This window comes from Malaclemys terrapin, chromosome 18 (assembly GCF_027887155.1).
Source record: "Malaclemys terrapin pileata isolate rMalTer1 chromosome 18, rMalTer1.hap1, whole genome shotgun sequence".
Classification (NCBI taxonomy): Eukaryota; Metazoa; Chordata; order Testudines; family Emydidae; genus Malaclemys; species Malaclemys terrapin.
Window position 1 is genome coordinate 1,060,137 of NC_071522.1, and position 20,410 is coordinate 1,080,546.

General features: G+C 54.3%; 1 long non-coding RNA gene across 1 annotated transcript; it reads left to right on the top strand.

Moving 5' to 3' along the window:
• Nucleotides 1–13,154: 13,154 nt before the first annotated feature.
• On the top strand, nt 13,155–19,433 carry LOC128825882 (uncharacterized). Its single transcript, XR_008442749.1, has 2 exons — nt 13,155–16,249; nt 16,917–19,433. It is a non-coding gene; the product is annotated as an uncharacterized LOC128825882 (long non-coding RNA).
• Nucleotides 19,434–20,410: the final 977 nt, after the last annotated feature.

Sequence of the window (20,410 nt, forward strand, 5' to 3'; positions counted from 1 at the left end):
TCCGTGTGTCTGCGTAGGTTCCAAAGGTCCCTATGTTCTCCTGCCTGGATGGGCTGAGGACAGGGCATTTGCTGCCTCACTTCAGATCCAGAATTTCTTTGGTGAAATAACTCAGGAGAATATTAAACCCTCCCTGCCTTCGCTCTTTACATCTTTCCCATTTTCTGCAGTCTCATTTTGTAGAGCATCGAAGCACTAGCATGAGGAGCCTCATAATGGAAAGGCCACACAAGTCTGCTGTGTAGTTTTTCTTGTGGTCTCTGTGGAGACTTATCTGGCTGCTCTGAGTGGTATTAACGGGAGTCCCAGATCTTGGCCAGAGAAAGTGTCCACAGACACACAGAATGAGGGGTTGGTTCAAAGCATTAGGATCTCACATAGCCTTTATGCCCCAAAGTGGTCCCCTCAAAGAAAACCAGCTACTTGGCCAAACTTGGTTCCTTGCCAAAGCTGCTACTTCCTAGCTCTAGAAAAGATTCCATCTGCCCCTCTGCTGGTGCCGAGGCATTTGGTACATTCCCCCTCCTAGCTAAGAAATTCTTGTGCACATCCAGCCCTGAGGAGCTAGATGTAATTTCACTCCTTGCAGTTTGTCCCATATCAAGTGTATTTTCTCAAAGGAAGAGCCTTGAGTGTGACCGTCCTGCTTGCCAAACCTAGGCCAGATCTTTGGCTGAGACATTTTCCTGGAACATACAGTAAGCTTCATTCAAAAAAAGGGGGGGGGGAGAGTTGGGGGCTGCTGGACTTCTCACACTGGTTGTACTAGCCACTCTTGAAGTGGAATCTGCAGTATCTGAGGCCAAGGGTACTTCCCTGAAAAGAGCCTGAGTCAACAGCTTCTGTTAAAAGGATTGTCTGAAAACACCTGTTCCAGAGCAACACAACCCATGTCTCTCAACAGAAGAGATAAACAGTGACGATGCTGTCCCAGTTCCCAGATGAGATTCATACCCTCTTCTAGGTGCTAACAGGACAGTATTGTGGTATCTCTGCACTGCAGCTGTAGAGCAGGTGAAGAAATCCCAGTTGTTGCTGTAAGGGGGAGATAATAGTGTTGTCCAGGAATGATCCCTGAAGACCACACAGTACTGCTGATGTATTCATAGATCTAGATGAGGGTAGGAAAGGTCCTGCAATTCATCAGGGTGGTAGGCAGATCTATGCTAAGGTGCCTTCGGTTGCTGTGGCAGGATTCTGGCTGATAGGAGCGTTTTGCCCTCTCGTGGTAGTTGTGCTAAGTGCAGGATTTAAAACTGTATCCAACATTGTGTTTTCAGCATTTGTACCCGGACTGGTGGCCAGTTCATAATCACTGTAGTAAACGGATAAATCACACCCCTGTGACCATAAGGAACAGACTGTGGGATGGCCACTTCCAAAATTGCTTGAGCTAAAAGTCATTCTCCATTATCTCCATAGTACCAAGACATGTCCTATGGGTGAGCCAAGCATGGGAGGTGAGAGACCCAGCATTTGCAGGTCTGATTCTGTCTAGAGGATGGTGACAATACAGTGGCAGGTCTGGCTTCAGCCAGCAGAGGGCTGTGGTCTGTCCCAGCTCAAAAACAGGTCAGAATCTATACAGCAGTGGGCTATGCGCACACACACAACTCTGCTGTGAATGTATTGCAAGCATTGAATCACTGCATAGGAGGGTGGTCACCCAGGTGCTAGCAGAGATTATTCAGTGAAAGGGAGACCTGCCCTGTCTCCACCCCAGGCAGACAAGCTGCCACAACTTCCCCATGTTCTAAAGGCTTTTAAGATGGGATGTAGGGAGTGCTGCATGCACAGTAGAAGGAGCTCTGCTCTAAGGGGTGCATGCATTTCAGAGTGAGACAGGCCCAGAGAGACCGTTAGATGCTCTTTGTTTTGGTGTTGCGCATTCCACTGAGCTGTTCTGAATTATGAAAGGGCTGCAGCAGGACAAGCACTTTGCAGAAACCAAGTTTGAGTCATTTATTTCAAAGATGTATTTTTTCAGTCTGGCTACGAGTGTCTGCAGCAATTTTCATGGACTAAGAAGTAAAGGAATAACTCCCACCCCTGAGCTGCAGTATAACAACTGCCTCCTATCTCTACTGGATTCTCCAGACAAACACAACAGAGCTTGACTTGCCTCTTTATCTTTAGCCCTGTGCTAAATAGTTCAGGCCAGTGCACATCAACCCTCACCTGCAGCCCCTTGCCCTACAGCTCTTGTCAGGGTGGAGCAAGGGGTGGAGCAACTGAACCAAAGTTGTGTGTGGTAAGGATCTGCACATGCCTCTTAACTCTATTGTACTTGCCTCCCTTCAAAAATATAAATTGGGCTGGTTTGTAAAAGTATTGAGGCATGTGAAGATGCAGATAAGCACCTAGTAGGATTTTTTAAAGCACTACAACTCCCATGGGGTTAGGCACTTTTGAAAAACCTGTGTGGTACCTATCTGCAGGTGCCTGAACACCTTTACAAACCTGGCCCTTTATGTGAGGATAACACAACGCTTTACAAAAGGTCAGTGCTGCTAGAAGAGGGAAGTGACTTGCCCAGGGACACACACAGTGAGTCACTGCGGAATTGAAAATTTATTCCCAGAGTCCTGGCTACCTGCTCTCTTTAACTAGACAATACAACTTCAAAACTCTCTCTGTCTGATGTAAAGTAGGTATTACCTTGCTGTGTGTTCAGCTGTGGACAGCAATACAAAACTGATATTAAAGACCCCACTCCATGCATGCAGCCTGTCTCTGGCTCAGACTCAAGCCCTGAGTTTGATTATTACTCTAGAAAGGCCTGCGTACGAGGGGAGCACAGAACAGCTTTGGGGAGTGCGACTGGAAAAGAAATAGAGGAAGATCTATCCCCCAAATCACTCCCACTGTTGACGCTAGTTGCCTGTTGGTAGAAAGTCCAAGGATTGACCTCCCCTGGCTCCTCGAGAGGAGCTGTCCATGGCAGCATTGGGGCATGTTGGTGAGGCAGAGGTGTGGGCGAAGCCTGCCTGGTCACAGGACTGTACTGCTGTCACTAATGTCACAGCATTCCCCGAGGAGGCCTGTTGGTATTATTCTCTGAGGAGGAGGGTGGGTCAGCAAGTTGTGCAATGGACTCCCGGAGCTGAGTTCTGGTAAGGAATGACTGAACTACTAATGCTAATGGATTCCAGGCAATGACCTTCACACACTGTCCTTTACAGTTTGACTTTGAGTGGCTTGGATGGCTCTGGTCTCTTGGCTGCTTGTATTTACTTCTTAATGGCCCTGTTGTAATGATACCAGGGACTACTGTAGTGTAAGCTTCTCCGTTGTGCGGCCCTGCTCTGCCTCCTGTTCCCAGCAATGGCTTCTAACCGCTAGGTCTCTGAAGGTGGGAGCTTCCTCACAGCAGAGTCCATGTTTATCATGGGACCAGCAGGCAATAGGTGAAAGCTCTGCTTCTCTTCTTCAGTGTGATGGCTCTGCATAGGAGACGGGCTTGAGCGTGCCGCTTCCCATGAACAGAGCTGCCATTTCAAGCCCCACTTTTGCTGTTGGGAGCAATCTTTCTTTCTGCCCCCTCAGCTGAACTGAGCCCATTTAAAGGTCTGCAGACTTCTCCTCCCACTAGTCAAAAGTATTGAAGATGAAATAGGTAGGCAGCTAGAACTTCAGCTTGAAGAGACTAATGTCCAACCCAATGAAACCTCCCCTATCCCCTTCCAAACCCCACCTGTCCTTCCGCATTTCCTATTGGCTCCACCCATCTTACTTTATCCCCCTTCTCAGCTGTGGTACAACTTCCAGCCAATCCCACCCCTTCTCCATTTCAACTCTCATTTTATTTCAGTTCGAACTGTCCCCAGTCTAGATCCATTCCCAGACCCACTAATTCTGCCAAAGCTATTCAGCCCCAGACACCTGCAATGGGGTGCACACTGAACAGAGCCAGGGGTTTCCAGGCACTGCTGATACGAAACCCAGAACCACAAGCCAAGCTTCTTACTCAGCTCTTTGCCTTTCCTTATAAACAAGAGAGCGCTGCTAGTAAGTGTCTGACAACGTGATGAGGCTGACGCATGAGGCTGGGGTGATGGTACAAATGGAAATCATCAACATGTTTCACAGACAGTTACGCAACTCAAACCCCTGAGTCCAAGCTTGTCTGTATGCCTGGAATGTATTTGGCACTGTTTCCTCAGCCCGGAAGGGGGCAGACAGGAGAAAATGCGTGCGGAGTGTTGAGAGGGGGCAGAGAGGAAACATAAAGGGGGATGTGGACCGGAAGGAAGGAGTATATGTTGCAGAGGGGAGTTATGCTGGATCACTGCAGGCAGGCAGGTGTGGAGAGACGAGGTCATTCTTTGCCCCTGGTGTCTGCATTTGGCAAGGAGCAGAGACGCATGGTCTCAAATGAAATATCTCCCCCTCCCCCATTTAACCCACAGAATCTTCTAGTTGCGTCTGAGTCACTCTTGCTCCAGCTCCCTTTCTCCTTGTTTTTGATGGAAGTTTTCCATGGAAACCCATGCTGGGCTGGGCCACTAGCAGGGATAAACACATGGCTGAATCACAAAGGCCACTCAGCCAAGAGCTGTCAGCTGGTAACAATAGCATGTGCTACATAAAGACACCAACTCTGAAAAAAACAGACTCTAGCTGCAGCTCCAGTAAACCCAAAGGGAGGGTGGGCCACCAGGCTGCACTCTAGGGGAGATACGGCCCTAGAACCATGTCTCCTCTGACCAGAGACCCCTGTGCTCCTGTCTCACAGCAGCCCTCTTCCAGGAGTACAGCAGAGAAGCAGCATTTCATGGGCCCTTTGTGCAGAGACATGTTGGGGCAAAAGACTCTTTCCCAGCACAAGATAGAACAAAGGAAGGCAGGACACTCCAGGCCTGACCCCTTCTGATGCAAAATAGGGGTCTGTGCACCTGGCTCTTAACTGAACCCAGGTAAACACAAAACAAAACCCAAGTCTTTTATTATGTATTTCTATGTTAGCATTATGTTGGGCTTGCAGAAGTGCCTTGGGAAGGTGGCTAAATCAGTCTTAGGCTCCATTGTGCTAAGAGCTGCACAAATTTGTACTTTCTCTGATGTCCATGGGGATGCAACTAAGAGCTGATGTGCATAAGAACAAGGTAATACAATTTTGATTGAGTCATTTTTCTTTTAGATGGGCTGCTTTTTAGGGCAGGACTAGGTGGCAGAATCCCAGGACAGAAAGGAGCGAGTCATGTCACAGACCATAAATAGCTAAAAAAAAAAAAATAGTTCCACCTCAACTGTGGCAGAGACAAGGCACAAATCCCTCCCCTCCTCTGGCCTGCCTCTACCCTTCAGTATTGACCTCTGTATGAATTCCCAGCTGCTTGGAAACATAGAACGTTGGGTTCCAGTTTAATAGAATCCATGATATTTTTAAGAACTCTTTGGGAAGCAAAATTAGCTCCACTGTGTAAGTTATGGCTTAAAGCCCTGATGGAAAAATAAAGCTGGAGCCCCTTCTCTCCTGCGATGATTGGGGGGTGGGGAGGGACAGCCAGACCAAATGTCCATGGGTGGCATTCTGAGTTGCTCTCCCCACTTTTGCAGTCCTTTCAGTGCCCGTGCTGCATGTTGTCTGGATAATCCCTACCTTCCTTTCCATGAAGGGCCTTCATGTAGGGAAGTGATTTGAAGATCCTAAGGATTTTCCTTCCTCTGAAAAATACATCTAGAGTCTGATTCAACCCATTCTAGCAGATGAAATCCCTCCCACTGGTTTGACTGGGTCTTGGATTGGCCCATAAAAGAACAGGCATGATTCAGTCTTTAGACCAGTGGTTTTCAACCTTTTTTTCATTTGTGGACTCCTACAAAATTCTGAATGAAGATGCAGACTCCTTTGGAAATCTTAGACATAGTCTGCGGCTCCCCAGGGGTCCATGGACCACAGGTTGAAAATCAGTGCTTTAGACAAGAGCTTGCTTGTGTTATCATGGGGTTTGTGCTGGAGAAAACACTAATGTTCCCAGCGAGGGGAGGGTACAAAACCCCTAAAGCCTTCACCCTCTTCATGATCCCCTTGGGTATCTAAGTCACTACCTCAGTCCACGGCCAGGCCTTAGCTGAGTGCAAATTCACTGTTACAGAAAGGTGGTTTGGGGATCTGGGGCAGTGGGTTTAGACAGAGTCAAGGCATCCACATGTTTGCTGCAAATAATTTAGTGGCAGATGCAACCAGATTGCAGTTGCTCAGTTTGACACTTGGAGGTTGAGTTTAAGAACAGGACTGTTATGGGAGGGAGAAAATCTCAAATTGCTCTCTGGAGCAGCCTTGGGGCCCTTCATGTCTGGAATGGTTTGATAACAACTTGGCCACCTCTTATCAAGTTTAATGTCAGGGTTGAGCAATACCCAGAAGACATGATCCACCACAGAGAGCATCACACAGGGTAGCATCAGAGCCCCAGTTCATGGTTCACCTCAGTGGGAGAGACACACAGGCTTAGCTGTCCGGTAGGTGAGGCATGAGAGCTAGACAGAGACAATATCTGGCTGGTTTGGACAACATTGCGAAGCTGTGGGTGTAATGTATTTCCTCTTTATAGCTCCTCTGTGGCAGAAGCTAGAATAGTGCTTGCCATCTTCAAACCCACCAGTCCCACGCAGAAGAAGGTTGTTCTTCTCCAAGTAGTTGTCCTTATGGGTGCTCGTCTTTGGGTGCACCTGGGTGTCCGTGTGCCTTTGGAGATTTTCAGCAGCAGTGTCCAAGTCTATACCCTACACATCCTCATGTGCCAGTCTGAGGACATAGAGGGAAGGGTAGACTTGCCATCCATCACTCCAGTTCCTTCTCAGCTGCCTGTGGCCTGAGACAGACCCTTGTGGTGTCCCCTAGTAAGCTTGCTAACTCACTTTTCTGACTCATGCTATCGAAATGGGTCTTGGGCTGTATTCTGTTATGCCATGTCCTGGTCGTACCCTGCTCCTTGGGTTACAGCTCATGCTACTAGGGCATGGTCCACAGAGGGCTCTGCTTAAGAACCATTTTGGACATCTGTAAGGCTGCAGCTGAACGTGTATCCACACCTTTTCCAGGCTCTATGCTGGCATCCATAGTTCCAGAGCAGATGCTGTCCTCCAATCAGTGTTAGACCCTACTCCTCGGCATCTGCTGCAGAGTCTGGGCACGGCTCAGGAGACACATGACGTGGCGCACCCGTAGGCCCAACTATGTGAAAACAACGGAGCTGTTCTGTCGCTAGTAACTAGGGGTCTTCAAAATGTGTTGTCCCCACGGGTGCACCCCCCACCTGCCCTCCTTCCTGTCTGCTTCAGTGTCCTGGTGTCTTGTTCAGCTGGAACGACAGGGTGGTAGGGCCCTAGACCAGAGCATGATGCTGGGTCAGGGCCGCTGTGGACCCATGGGACCCTACAAGCATAAACTCTCCAAGCAATGATACATGGGCTTGTGGGCACCTCAAGTGGAGCCCCCATAAGGACAGAACGTCTCAAAGAACTTGTTACTGTACAAGTAAGTAACCACTATGGGGAAACTGAGGCAGCGAATGCCATGAAATGACGGACCTAGGGCCTGTAGTCAGTGGCAGGGACGAATGAGCGCTGAGCCTTGCAGACTCCAGCGCCGTGCGCAACCCGTGCGGGGGCCCTGCTCTGCCCGCATGACGGGACCGCGGCTCTGAGCCGCAGGAGCGGCACCCCCAGCCCCCCCCCCCCCCCCGCGCGCCCTTCCCGGCCTGGGGGGGGCCACAGGCGCGTGCGCAGGTGACCCGTCCGCGCAGCGGCGCCCAGGCAGCGCGCGCGGCTCCGAGCTGGTGCGCAGGGCTCGTGCGGAGGCGCGGGCTGGGGGCGCCACGTGGGGCGCAGGGCCGGGCTCCGGGCTCCGGGCCGTGTCATGCCTGCGCAGCGCCCCCCCGCAACTCGCCCCGGAGCATGGCAATTAGCATATGCAAATAAGCCTTAAACTGCAGCCTCTTTGGGAGAAGGGGGGGGGGACAAGCTGGGTGTAACCCGGGAACGGGAATAGCCCCCCCCCCTTCGAGCAGCGCCCGGGTCCCTCCCCCCCCAACAGCACCCGGACCCCGGGAGGGGGGGTTCCCCCGGCCTGAAGCGTCCCGGGCAGGCTGTGCCGGGGCTGGGGCGCTCGCCCGGCCCGTGGGCGGGAGGTTGGGTTGTCCTGCGGGGGGGGGGCGGTCTTGGCGCTCCTGCCCCCCCCCCCCCGCTCGGGTTGTGCAACCTGTTGACTGCGCGTCCCGCCCCTTCCCCCCCCCCCCCCCCCGGGTCCGGCCCAGCCGGCGGGAGGCGGCGAAGCGCCCTCAGTGCCCGTCGGGCCAGGCCGGGCCCCGGGCGGTCCGAGTCCAGCGCGGCCGGCGGCGGCAGCAGGCAAGCGGGTGCTGGGGGGCGGCGGGGGCACAAGGGCTGTGACTGACGTTAGGTTCCGGGGTGCGGGTGATGGGGGTGGCGCGCTGCACGTCCCCCCATGGAGCTGGACTAGCCAGGCGTTCCCAGCCCCCCCCCCCCCCGGTTCTCCAGCGGGGGGGGGGGTCTGTCCGGATGAAGGAGGCAGAGACATGACGCCCCCTCCCGCCCCCCCCCCCCCCGTTTCGTGCTGCGGTTTCCCCTTGACAGGCGCAGGCTGCACGTGCCCCCCTGGGCTGGGCAGCTGGGCACAGGCGGGGGCTGGAGGGGGCAGTGGGTGCAGGCCGGGGGGGGGGCTCAGGTGAGGCTGGTGACTGAGCGAAAGGGGCCCCAGGGGCAGGTGCTGCTGGGGGGGGGGGGCTGCAGCCCCCACCAGTGCCCACATGCAGCCATGGGGGGGGGGGGGTCTGAAAATGTTGCAGCAGCGCCTGTCACAACACACACCACCCCCTGGCCGGGGCTCCAGGGAGGGGCGCTGGCCCCGCCCTGCATGCTGATCCCGAACAGCGGGCCTGGGATAGGGCTGGTTCTGGCCCTCCTCCAAATCCCCAGTGTAACCCACCTCCCCCCTGCCCACCACGGCAGCAGCAGCGCCCCCCCCCGGCACTTTACAGCCCAGGCTTTGCTGTCCCATGCGCTTTGTGCATGCCCCCCCCCCCCCCCGTGACAGTCCCGTGTGCAGCGCTGTGCCAGGACTGTTGTACCCGGAGGGGTGGTAGAACCACACCCACCCCAGCCGAGTGGGGAGCCAGGTGCCCAGCAAACAAGGCCCTGGCCAGGGAAGCCAGCCTGCTCTGGGGGCAGGTGGGAAAGGCCCAGCGCCTGAGACCTGGCTCCAGGCTGCTCTGGCCTCTGCTCAGGAGCAGGGAGGGAGCCAAGCAGGCACTTCCTGTGCTGGGGACGGCCTGTTCCCTGTAAGACGGGAGGCTGAAGCTGCCAAAGCAAGCGGCACGTTCCATCAGGGTTGGGAATTGCTTCCAGATGCAGCAGGAAGAAAGCTGAGCCTTGCCATGGGAGACCCTCCGCGCCTGCTGGGTGGGACCTGCCCCCTCGGGGCTGCCGCCTACCCTGTCTGGGCTCATGGGGAACAGGGCGGAGTGTGTCGTCTGTCCTGCAGTTAGGCATGTTCTTTGCCCTGATGGACGGAAGCAGCAGCCCCTTCCCCTGGGCACCCATTCCAAACCCACCCCGGCTCAGGTGGAAAGGCTCCCACCCCACTCGCGCTGCTCCCGCCATTCCAGCACGAGGACTCACTTCCCCGGACCCAGGCAGCCAGCGGCTCTTGCCAACAATACTGGAAAACTGAGGCAATGGAAAGCAGCTTTAGAGGTCTGCCCTGAGCTCTCTCCAACTCCTGCTCGGGGCTCCAGGTTGTGTCCTGCCCCTGAAACTTCATGACAAGGTGCGAGCATGGAGGAGAGGGGTTACAGTGAGCTGCAGGGCTGCAGGGATGGAAGGAGTCCCCCAGCTGTAGCCTGTGCGGCCTTTATGCTGGAGCCAGTCTGCATGGCAGTGTCTTCAGCCCACTGACCCCGCTGCCAGGGAGTCAAGGCAGGGCCCGTGCAGCCAGGGGTGCCCCTGTCCTCCAGCAGCAGCGTTGTCCCAGGCTCCTGTAGGAGGAGCAGGATTTCATGAAACCCAGGCCACCCCATGCCCCCATGGCTCTAACATAGGCAAGGCCAGAGGCTTCTTCCGCCTCAGTTGTGCAGGGAATGCCACAAAACCTCTGGCCAGGCCCTAGGGTGACCAGATGTCCCCATTTTATAGGGCCAGTCCCGATTTTTGGATCTTTTTCTTATATAGGCTTCTATTACCCCCAACTCCCATCCTGATTTTTCACATTTGCTGTCTGGTCCCCCTACCAGGCCTCCACCCCTCTCACCCTGCCTGGTGGTCCCCTCAGCTGCAGGGAGCCACTACCCCAGCCTGCAGCCCAGCACCGTGCCTATGCAGGTCTTCCCTGCCCCACCCAAGGGCAACACTGCTCAGCAGCTGTTTTGCTGAATGGCCTACCACTGCCCATGGTAAGAACGGCCCGACTGGCTCAGAGCAAAGGTCCATCCAGCCCCGTGTCCTGTCTACTGACAGCAGCCAGGGCCCGGTGCCCCAGAGGGAATCCTGCAGTGACCCCTCCCCTGCCGCCCAGTCCCAGATCCTGGCAGACAGGCTCTGGCCACCCTCCCTGCCTGGTTCAGCATGTGGGTCTGGTTCCCTTCTGCTTGGTGTTACCATGTCAGATTCCCAGCCTTGAATGGTGGCCCCAGGGCCGGGGGCATGGGTGAGATTGATGGGGAGAGAGCACCCCTCCCCCCTATTAATCATTTCTTCTCCCTCACTTGGTCTAAGGCAGCAGGGAGCAGCGTAGAGCACATCAGCCAGCGCCTCCAACAAGCCCTTGGGTTTCCCCAAACAGTAAGAGTTTATGTGCGGTGAGAGCTAGAATCTGCATGTGGACTCCTACTGCTCCGGGAGGCTGGAAGTACCACAACCCAGGAGCACCCCCTGCCAGCCCCATCCCCCCCGCCCCGAGCTGGGGCAGGCCAGGTAAGAATCTAGCAGTGCAGCCTCAGCCCCCTGGGGAACCAGCACGCTGTGTCTCTTCCACACCCAGCCCTGACCCAGCCCAAGGCTGACGCTGGGGAGACAGCAGAGGGAAGAGGAGAGCACCAGGGGAGTACCCCGCAGACAGCATTGGGGGGGCTAAAAGGGGAGCAGGGCTGAGCACGGGGTGATGAAGATACTAGATCTCTCTCCCCCCCCCCAGCTGCATAGCATCCCTGGAAATAGCAATGCCGTCCAGCCCCTCTGCCAAAGCCGGACTGTTGGGTGACTGGGAGAAGGAGACGGGGCTAGGCTGGTCTCGTGAAGTTATAGGACTGTCTGTTGCTCCTGTTCCAAGGAGCAGGCTAGAAGACCTAGCGTTGTATGCCAGCTCCCTGGCTGCGAGGCTCATGTGCAGGGCACGTTGGCTTCCTAGTTTCTCCAGCTGATCCCAGGACCTGCCCAGCCCCAGGCCCTCCCAGCCCCACCTGCCCAAGGCATTTGTCCACATGATGCCAGGAAGGTCAGAGCCCACACCATGAGGGAAGCAAGGTCCCTGTGTGCACCAGGGCCCCTCCTTACCTAGCTCCCCACACAGCTCAGGGGCCCAAGCCAGCACCCCATAGCCTTTCCCCCTCTCCCTCCAGTACACCCCACCCTGCCCCTGCAGGGGGCTCAGGGCAGCTCCCTTCAATGCATGAGAGAACTCCCTTCTCTGCCTTTCCTTCCCTACCCGGCCCTGTGCTGCAGCTGCTGCCCCCCTAGCCAGGCACCCCTGCTTGCAGGCAGGCGTGGCCCTGCCTCTCCCGTACTGGCTGGGTGGGCCCCTTTCAGACAGGGCTGGCTCTGCCCCCTCGAGGCAGGATCTCCCCAGCAGCTGCAGAGCGGGCCAAGGCTCCAGCCCTGTGATGAGTGTGTGTCTAGCCCAAGCGACCATGGCTGTAGACTGTTACCAACACACAACCACAGTAACAATCTAAAGCCACGGTTGCCCTGGAGACATGGGGGTGTGGGCAGAAGAAGTTGGTACCATGGTGACAGGGATAAGGTAGGCTCAGTCAGTGCAGGAGGAGAAAAGGACTCCAGCACCTACATCACAGCCCAGCAGGATCAACTCCCCCCCCCAGCCCACTGCCCCCCCTCCTTCACACCAGGGCACAGCACCCAGCTCCTCTTCATTTTAACCCATCACACTCAGGCCAGCTCAGCTGCTCCCCCTGGGGACACCTCTACTGCCCCGGCGTGTCGAATCCCAGTGCTGGGAGCCCGTGCTCACTGTGACCTCCACCCGAGACCTGCAGCTCAGAGAAGTGAGATGCTATTTCCGCTCCCCCCTGCCACAGAAGAGCTGGCAGTAAAGCTCCCCTCCCAGGCAGAGGCTGGGGTGCAGAACAGAGCCTCCCACAGTGGTTGAGCCACAGTGGAGACTTAGTTCTGACAGGCCCCAGCAGAGAGTCTCATGGCGTGTGAGGTGGAGATGTGGCACTGGCTGGAGGAAGAGCAAAGGCCACCACAGCTGCCTCTAGTTCTGCACCTGCCCATGTCTGCGCCTTGCAATCTACTGGCCCTGGCAGGGGTCAGACAGCCCCACCTAGCACCTGAACTTGCAAGCCACTGGGGCAGAGAGGCCATTTGGACACACCAGAGCTCACTGCCAGAGACAATGCAACTTCTCTAGGTTATACAGTGCCACTGACCTCTGCTCACCTTGCAGCTGTGTTTTTAGATCCACAACAGGTGCTGAGCTGCAAGAGGACACAATGTTCTCACACAGCAGCACCAGCAAAACTGTGCATGGTGGGGGAGCCCAGGGCTGGAAGAGTAGGAGTGGAGGGGGACCCTGCTTCACAAGGCCCACCCTTGTTCCAGGCTCACCAACCCCGCCCTTGTTCCAGGCTCACCAACCCCATCTGCCCTTCTCACTCCCTGCTGCTAAATTCTCCTTCTGTGACTGGCCATGCTCCTGCCCGGAATAGCCATCCTATGGCTGGATTCAGGTTCAGCCTCTGCATGTGCTTTCCCGGTCCATGCCCTGTGGGACTGCAGATGGTTTTATTATTCTGCTCCGCTCCCCTCGTGGGGCTGCAGAAAGGTACGAGCCCTGCACATCCACACCAGAGTTGGGCACCTGCTGCCAGACAGGAAGAGGCCCAAGGGCCCAGAAGAGAAAGTCCACAGTTCAGAGTGCGTCACAAGTGTAGGACAACAGGGCTGGGGTGCTCCTTTCCACACCTGAGGACAAGGGGAAGAAGAGAAATCAGCATCAACCCAAGGCATGTTGTATACGTAACGGGAAGGCGGAATCCCATCCACCCCACACCTGTTCCCCAAACCAGCGTGGGCAGCATCACCCATGTGCAAGATGATCTGCTGGCCACTCCCTTGTATCCCAGAGCATGCGGGAAAATGCATCCAGCCCTTGGCAGTAGGGAACCAGGCTGGGCTACTGAGGAACATCCCCAATTCAGAGATGCACCCAGAAGAAAGCGGCTAAGGAGGAGTCAGGTAGCTCTCACAGCCAGGGCGCAGTGCGGGCAGAGCCAGCACCTCCTCCAGGCTGGGGCTGGGGAGTTCCTAGGCCATAACTTTCCCTTGTGAGAGAATTGATAGGCTCCCTCTTTCCCGCCCCATTCCACATCTCCTCTGGCGAATGACTGGCCCTGCAGCAGGCAGGAGGAGGAGAGTCAGGCTGGAGTGGCTAATGGGAAAATAATGCAGCTGGGCTTTGTAGACTCCCTCTTGCTACCTGCCAGGGCCCCCACCCCCTTAACAAAACAGCATGCTCAGCACCCCTGGGCCACCAGGAGCCCTGGTGATGAGCACACAATACCCACCACCACAGGACAGACCCTGGGCCCTGCCCAGCAGCCTTGCTCGGCCTGCCCTTCAGTGTGCATACAGCCACAGCACGCTGGTGGCCATTGTGGGAACCCCACCAAGGGGCACAGAGAAGAGGGAGATGCTAAAGGCTGAGAAATGTGCACAGCAAAACAAGTTCCTGGGAATCCAGGGCAGGTGGGGGCCAGATTCCTCCTCCCCCTCCCCAACCTACCTGCTTGCCTGGGCTTCACAGAGGTTTCTCCCTCGGCAGAGATGCAGCTGGGGGAGTTTCTGCCAAGATGGGACGTGTCTGGATTTTGACCTTGTGAGGTTTTGCTGATGTACAAGTACTCGCTGTGCTGAGCTCTCTGCAGGGGCAGTGATCCCACGGACATGCCTCAGTGGAACTGCCATTAACACGCTTCACTACATTCGCTTCAGCTACAAGAGCAGCTTTGTACACTCAAACAAATGAAGTTGGGCAGCCAGACACTGTCCCTGGTGGCAGGGAGCCTGCCCATGGTATGTCAGTATCCCAGCACCTGGAGCATGGCCCTGGCCTGGGCAGGCAGCACCTGGAGCATGTATAAGTCTACCCTGTATGCACCTCCCACCCCACCAGCCTCTCATTCAACTTCTGCCTAAAGACTCACACCTGCTGCATGGCTGACCGAGCGTGATTAGCACTAGTTACCTTGTTACACGGGGACCCAGGCAGGCATGTTGCACGTGTCTGACCATCTTCAACATTTCACCAAGTGGGGGGGGCAGGGTTCGTGTGTGGTCCTTAAAAGCGAACAACCAGCTGATCATGATGGCTGCTGCAAGAGGTTTGTACACATTTTAAGAGATGTGTAATGTGGACTAGTGCGTGACATGGGTGGCTTGTGCGTCAAGCGGGGATGCTCCCACTAGCCCAGAGCGGGGTTGGTACACCCCAGCACAGTGTGTTCCAGAACTGTTGGAAGTGACGCATGTCATGTGAGGGTGGGCAGGTCCCAGCTAGTGCACAAGAGTGAGACCCACCCCCATCTCTCAGACCAGCCCAGCGTTTACAGTCTAGAACAGGGGCAGGCCTGAAGAAAAAAGACTGACATGGGGACCCTCAGGCTTACCTGAAGTTTGTGAAATGCCTGGATTATGAAGAGACAAGTCTTGGACTGTGTAAGAGGAGAGGAAAGGGCCCACGCTGTTCTCCATTAGCAAGGCCCTCTGCCCAATGCCAGTGTTTTACTGAAACAGGTCCCAGCTCTCTGGACTGGAGACGTGTGCAGAGGATTAACCACAGGGTGAGAAATACCTGGTTAGACAGGACCAGAACTTGGTCCTAAGTAAGGGGTCTAGACTGCACTTGATATTTATCTGTAACCTTGGGTTTCCAGCCCTTTCACCAGCACCTACTTGGGCTCAGCTCAAGCTCAGTTAAACATCTGTTTAGTTTTACTGTTGACAGGACAAAGCGACTTGTGCAAGAGAGTTTGGTGAACAGAGGCCAGGCTGGTGCCCTGGGGTGCACTGCATTGCAGGTGTCCAGAAGACCTGGGGCTGGGCACTTGTGTTTAACCAGGGGTGTGCGCCAATTTCTAGCCTGCAGAGGGAGAAGCAGGGGGCTTGCTGAACACAGAGCAGAGCACTTGTGCTGCCAGCAGGTTTGGGAGGCTTCCCCTGGTGGGCACAGACAAGGCTCTTGCATTGTAAGCGAGTGGTAGCGATTCATGCTGGACACCTCAGGTAGCCCCGGAAGCGTCACAGTGGGGTAATCAGCAGGATCTGCACCCAGTTTATTAGCTAAGCAAAGTTCATGCTCAAGACACTTACAAGCTAAATTAAAATACACACACCATCAGGGTCTAGAGTAATAAGGCTGGAAACAAAGAAAAAAGGTCCCACTGTGTTTTTTGCCCTCTTTAATTTGAGAGAGAGGAATTGAACATAAAGCCATGCGAAATGAGCAAGCAAGAAACATTCCAAACCAGCCAGGCTGGAGTCTGGGCACTGCAGGGGAAGTGTCAAGGAAATGAGGTTTATGCTTCTGGAACAAGACAAGTTATGGAGGGTGGCCAACTCCCTTGGGTAGGCAGGAGGATGGGGAGAGCACAGATTTCAGGGTGACACTCCAGCTAAGGGGAGCCAGCCCAGCCCAGTTCTCACTCAAGTGGCCATATGATTAGGGAGATGGCCTGACTGGAGTTTGAGACACTGGAAAAGGAACGTGAACACCTGAGGTGGATGGAGGAGGGACAGGCAGTGGAGGAACCCACTCACTGGAGACTTTTGGAGCTGGAAGACCCAAAGTGCAAAGAGAGGGACATGTGCTCAGAATGCTGGAATTACTAAATAAAAGCCTCTCTCCCCTGCATAAGCATCCCCAGTGAGCCCCCAGCAGTGACCAGTTACACCTCAGCTTCGGGCATTGAGCCTGCATGATGGAATTCCTGACGAGCTTTGAGAGGACATGCAGAGTGCACCAGCTTCCTGACACACAGGAAGAGAGCATCTGGTAAAGCCTTACCTGTGTTTAACTCTATGGCCTGGGGCAGGCTGAGCTGTAGAGTCCATTCAAGGAAACAGTGTTGAAAAGTTTTCAAGTCGCCCCCGAGGTATCTCGCCTAGAATCAGAAACCTCAGAGAGCCAAGCTAAGCCTTGGGAACAGGTTTCTAGATGGGGGTTGTGTCAGACAATGGGTGAGGGGGTAAAGGGCAGAGGGTTATGAGAAGCCAGTGGGGCCATCTGCCCAAGAGATGGCCTTCGATGCCTGCAGTGATAAGTAAGGGCTGCGGTGTGGGATAAACCCCCAGGGCCTGTACAAGATGCAGCCGAGGTACATGTGCAAGTGGGGCTGGTTCAGCTCAGTGAGCCTGGGCAGTAGGTGTGGGAGGCTCCCAGACAAAGCTCTCACACTGTCGGCAGGTGGTAGTGATTCACCTCGAGTAACCCCCCACCACCATGACAGACACCTGCAGTTACGTGGGACAAGTATTTCCAGATAAGAAATAGTGAAATCCTGACTCCACTAAATTCAGACTTCGGTGGGGCTGAGAAGTCACCCTAGAAATCTAGGCAAATGCCAGTGAAGCCAACAGTAGCAGACATCCAGACCAGCCTCGACTCCTCGGTGCCCACATACGTTCCAGGATTCCTCACAATCACACTCCCATTTCCACAGCCGGAGGCTCCCAATGGCCAGATGGTCTGCTTGGTACCCTGCAAAACCGAGAGCCAGTCTCGCCCGTAACAGCTGGAAGTCTCCGCAGATGCTGGGCCTGGAAAGAGGTAAATGTACCGAGAAGTCGCTGCTCTGAAGCCAGTTCAGGGAGCGGGATGTGGCCAGCTCCGGGGCCAGGCAGACTTTGCAGAAGTGACTTTCCAAACACACTGTGCTTCCCAGCCGGCTACAGCCCAGCACCATGGACAGCTGCCAGGAAGCCCATCTAGCAGCAGCGCTTTGATTGAGGCTCAGTTCAGCCAGCTGCCTGGACAATACAGTGTCCAAACGACACAGGCCTGCACAGCCAGCCCAGCTCCTCCCGCAGACAGAGGGGGTGAAGGACGTGCAAGGCCGGGCCAGACGTGCCAGTTGGAACGGCGTTCTAAGACCGTGCGGATTGTTAGGTTACTAGACATAGGACCAGGGTGTAAGGTCATGTCAAAGCCCCCCGAACCCCTCCACACACACACCCCACCCTCAGCAAGGGGAACTTGCACAGCTGATTGTCTTGGCCTCCTAGTCCCGCTGGAGCCAAACCCCGGCTTTGAGTTTGATAACTGCCGGCAGTTCATCCACACAGCACAGAACCAGCCACCCCCACAAAGGCTGCAGCCATGAGCAGGCAGGCCTCCCAATCAACTCCATGGCCCTCCACTGCCCAGCAGCAGCTATGACCCCACAGAATCCAGCACTAGCCTGGCTAGTACTGGGTTGAGACCAGGCCGTAGGGCAGGGCTGCCATTTTACAGCTCACTTGTCAGCCCTGTAGGCCCCTGGACTGCGACCTCAGTTCTGTCTGGTGGAAGCTGGATTTAAGTTCCGGGAGCCCTACATGATCACCCTGCTCTTCCCCATCAGATGGGAAGAGACAAGGACAGGTGCTCTGAGGGCATCGCTGATGCTGCAGGCAAAGAGGCAGCCCCTGCTTTGTGCTGGGGAGGGGAGGGAAGAAATTGCCAATGCAAACATGGGCAAATTCTCTAGCATCTCCACATGGCAAATTTACAGCCCCTCCTGCTAGCGGGGATATGACTGAGTAGTGAGAGTGTCCCTGCCCCTCACTCCAAATATTTCCTGCCAGAGCTCCCACTAGGCCTTTGGTCCCTGTGATCCCTCTGCCCCGGTGTGTCTCTACATGGCTGATGGAGAGATGGATAAGCAGCAGACCCCTGCCCGCAGCCCTTGGTTGCCTCTACTGCTTTAACCTTGGTCTCCCAGCCCTGGCTCTCCTGTATGGCTGGCTGGTTCTGGCTGCTCGGCGGCTCTGGGTGCAGGCGCTGTAGCTGTCATGCTTCAGTAGCCATGACTGTAGACTGTTACTGTTTCTTTAACGCTATTTAGCAGTAATCAGTCTAGAGCCAAGGTGCCGACGCGCTGACTTGGGATCTTCTCACCCGTGTCTCCACAAGTGGCTCTTCACAGGCATGGGCATGGGGATGGTAGTGGCATGGAGCTAAGGGTGATTTATGCGGATTAGATCTCCTGGATGGGTAGGGATGACACATGGGAGCCTTCTCTCGCTCTCCTACAGAGACTGAGTCAGGGAGCCTGTCAAAGGATATTTCTGTTGTGAAGCCAATGGCAGGTCTGGGAGTTCCAGGGCTGGGCTGTAGGCACCAGCTCCTACAAATGCTTAGGGTGCTGGCCAATTAAGCCATAACAGCGGCCACACTGGGTCAGACCAATGGTCCATGTAGTCCAGTGTCTGGTCTTCCAACAGTGGCCAGTGACAGATGCTTCAGAGGGAATGAACAGAACGGGGCAATTTTGGGTGATCTATCCCGTCATCTAATCCTGACTTCTGGCAGTCAGAGATTTAGGGACAGAGCATGGGGTTGTATCCCTGATCATCTCAGGGATAGCCATTAATGGATCTATCCTCCATCAACTGATCCAATTCTTTTTTGAACCAGTTTTGCTTTTGGCTGTCTCAACATCCCAGCAACAAGTTCCACAGGTTGACTGTGTGGTGTCAAGAATAATAAGGAAGTACTTGTTTTAAACCTGGTGCCTATTAATTTAATAGGGTGACCCCTAGTTTTTGTATCACATAAAGAGGTAAACAACACTTCATTCACTTTTTCCACACCAGTCATGATTTTGTAGATTTGTCATATCCCACCCACCCCTTTGAAAAAGATGACCAAGATGCACAGTCCTAGTCTTTGTAATTTCTTCTCATATGGAAGATGTTTCATACCCCTAATCACTTTTGTTGCCCATCTGTCCTTTTTCCAATTCTAATATTTTTTTTATTAGACCAGAACTGGAGACAGTATCAAGGTGTGAGCATGTAATGTATTTATATAGATAATAAGACAGAAAATATTAATGCAACTAACTCTTTCCTAATGGTTCCTAACATTCGGTTAGCTTTGACTGCAGCTGCACACTGAGTGGATGTTTTCAGATAACTATTCATGATGCCAAGATCTCTTTCTAACAGCTAAATTAGACCCCATCATTTGGTTTGTATCGCTGGGATTAATTTTTCCAATATGCATTACTCTGCATTCACTGAATTTCATCTGCCATTTTGTCACCCAGTCTTGTGAGATCCCTTTGTAGCTCTTCACACTCTGCTTTGGACTTAATGATCTTGAGTAATTTTGTATCTGCAAATTTTGCCACCTCTGTTTACCCCCCTTTCTGGATCATTTATGAACACGTTGAATAGCATTGATTTCAGTACAAATCCGTGGGAGACCCCACCATTTCCATCGCCATTGGGAAACCTGACTGTTCCTACCGTTGGTTTCCTATCTTTTAACCAGTTACTGATCCATGAGAGGACCTTCCCTCCTGTCCCACGACTGCTCACTTTGCTTAAGAAACTTTGGTGAGGGGCCTTGTCAAAGGATTTTTAAAAGTCCAAATACACTGGATCCCCTTCCCCACATGTTCGTTGACCCCCTCAGAGAACTAATAGATTTGAAAAGGGAAATCATGGCTCAAAGCCATATTGACTCTTTCAACATTTTTTAAAGGCTCCAGAGGTGATCCCAGCCATTACAGCCTAGTGAGCCTAACTTCAGTACCAGGGAAACTGGTTGAAACTGGGGACCAGTACTGGGGAGATGGGGGGGCTCTTCCTGGTTCTGCCTCTCAATGGCTGTACTGATTTCTGATTCAAGAGACTTGAAACATCTGTTGAGAGAGTCAGGCCTGGGGAGTGGATTGGGCTTTGGGGGCAGAATGCTCTGGAGAAACAAAACCAAAACCACTGAATACCAAGGTGACCAAAAGCCAGGACAGAAAGGCTTGTCTGCTCCCCCCAGACAGTCACTGCCTGGGGAGTGGAGAAGAGACCCCCCCCCCATACACTCCCCTCCCCCAGGCTGGATCTATCTCACAGCACATGCTGGACAGGTGAGGGCACCTGGGAGTGGCAGCCAGCAGGCCAGTGCCTGATAACACTGGCTAGTTAAGCCTGTTTGATGTCACTCCAAGCA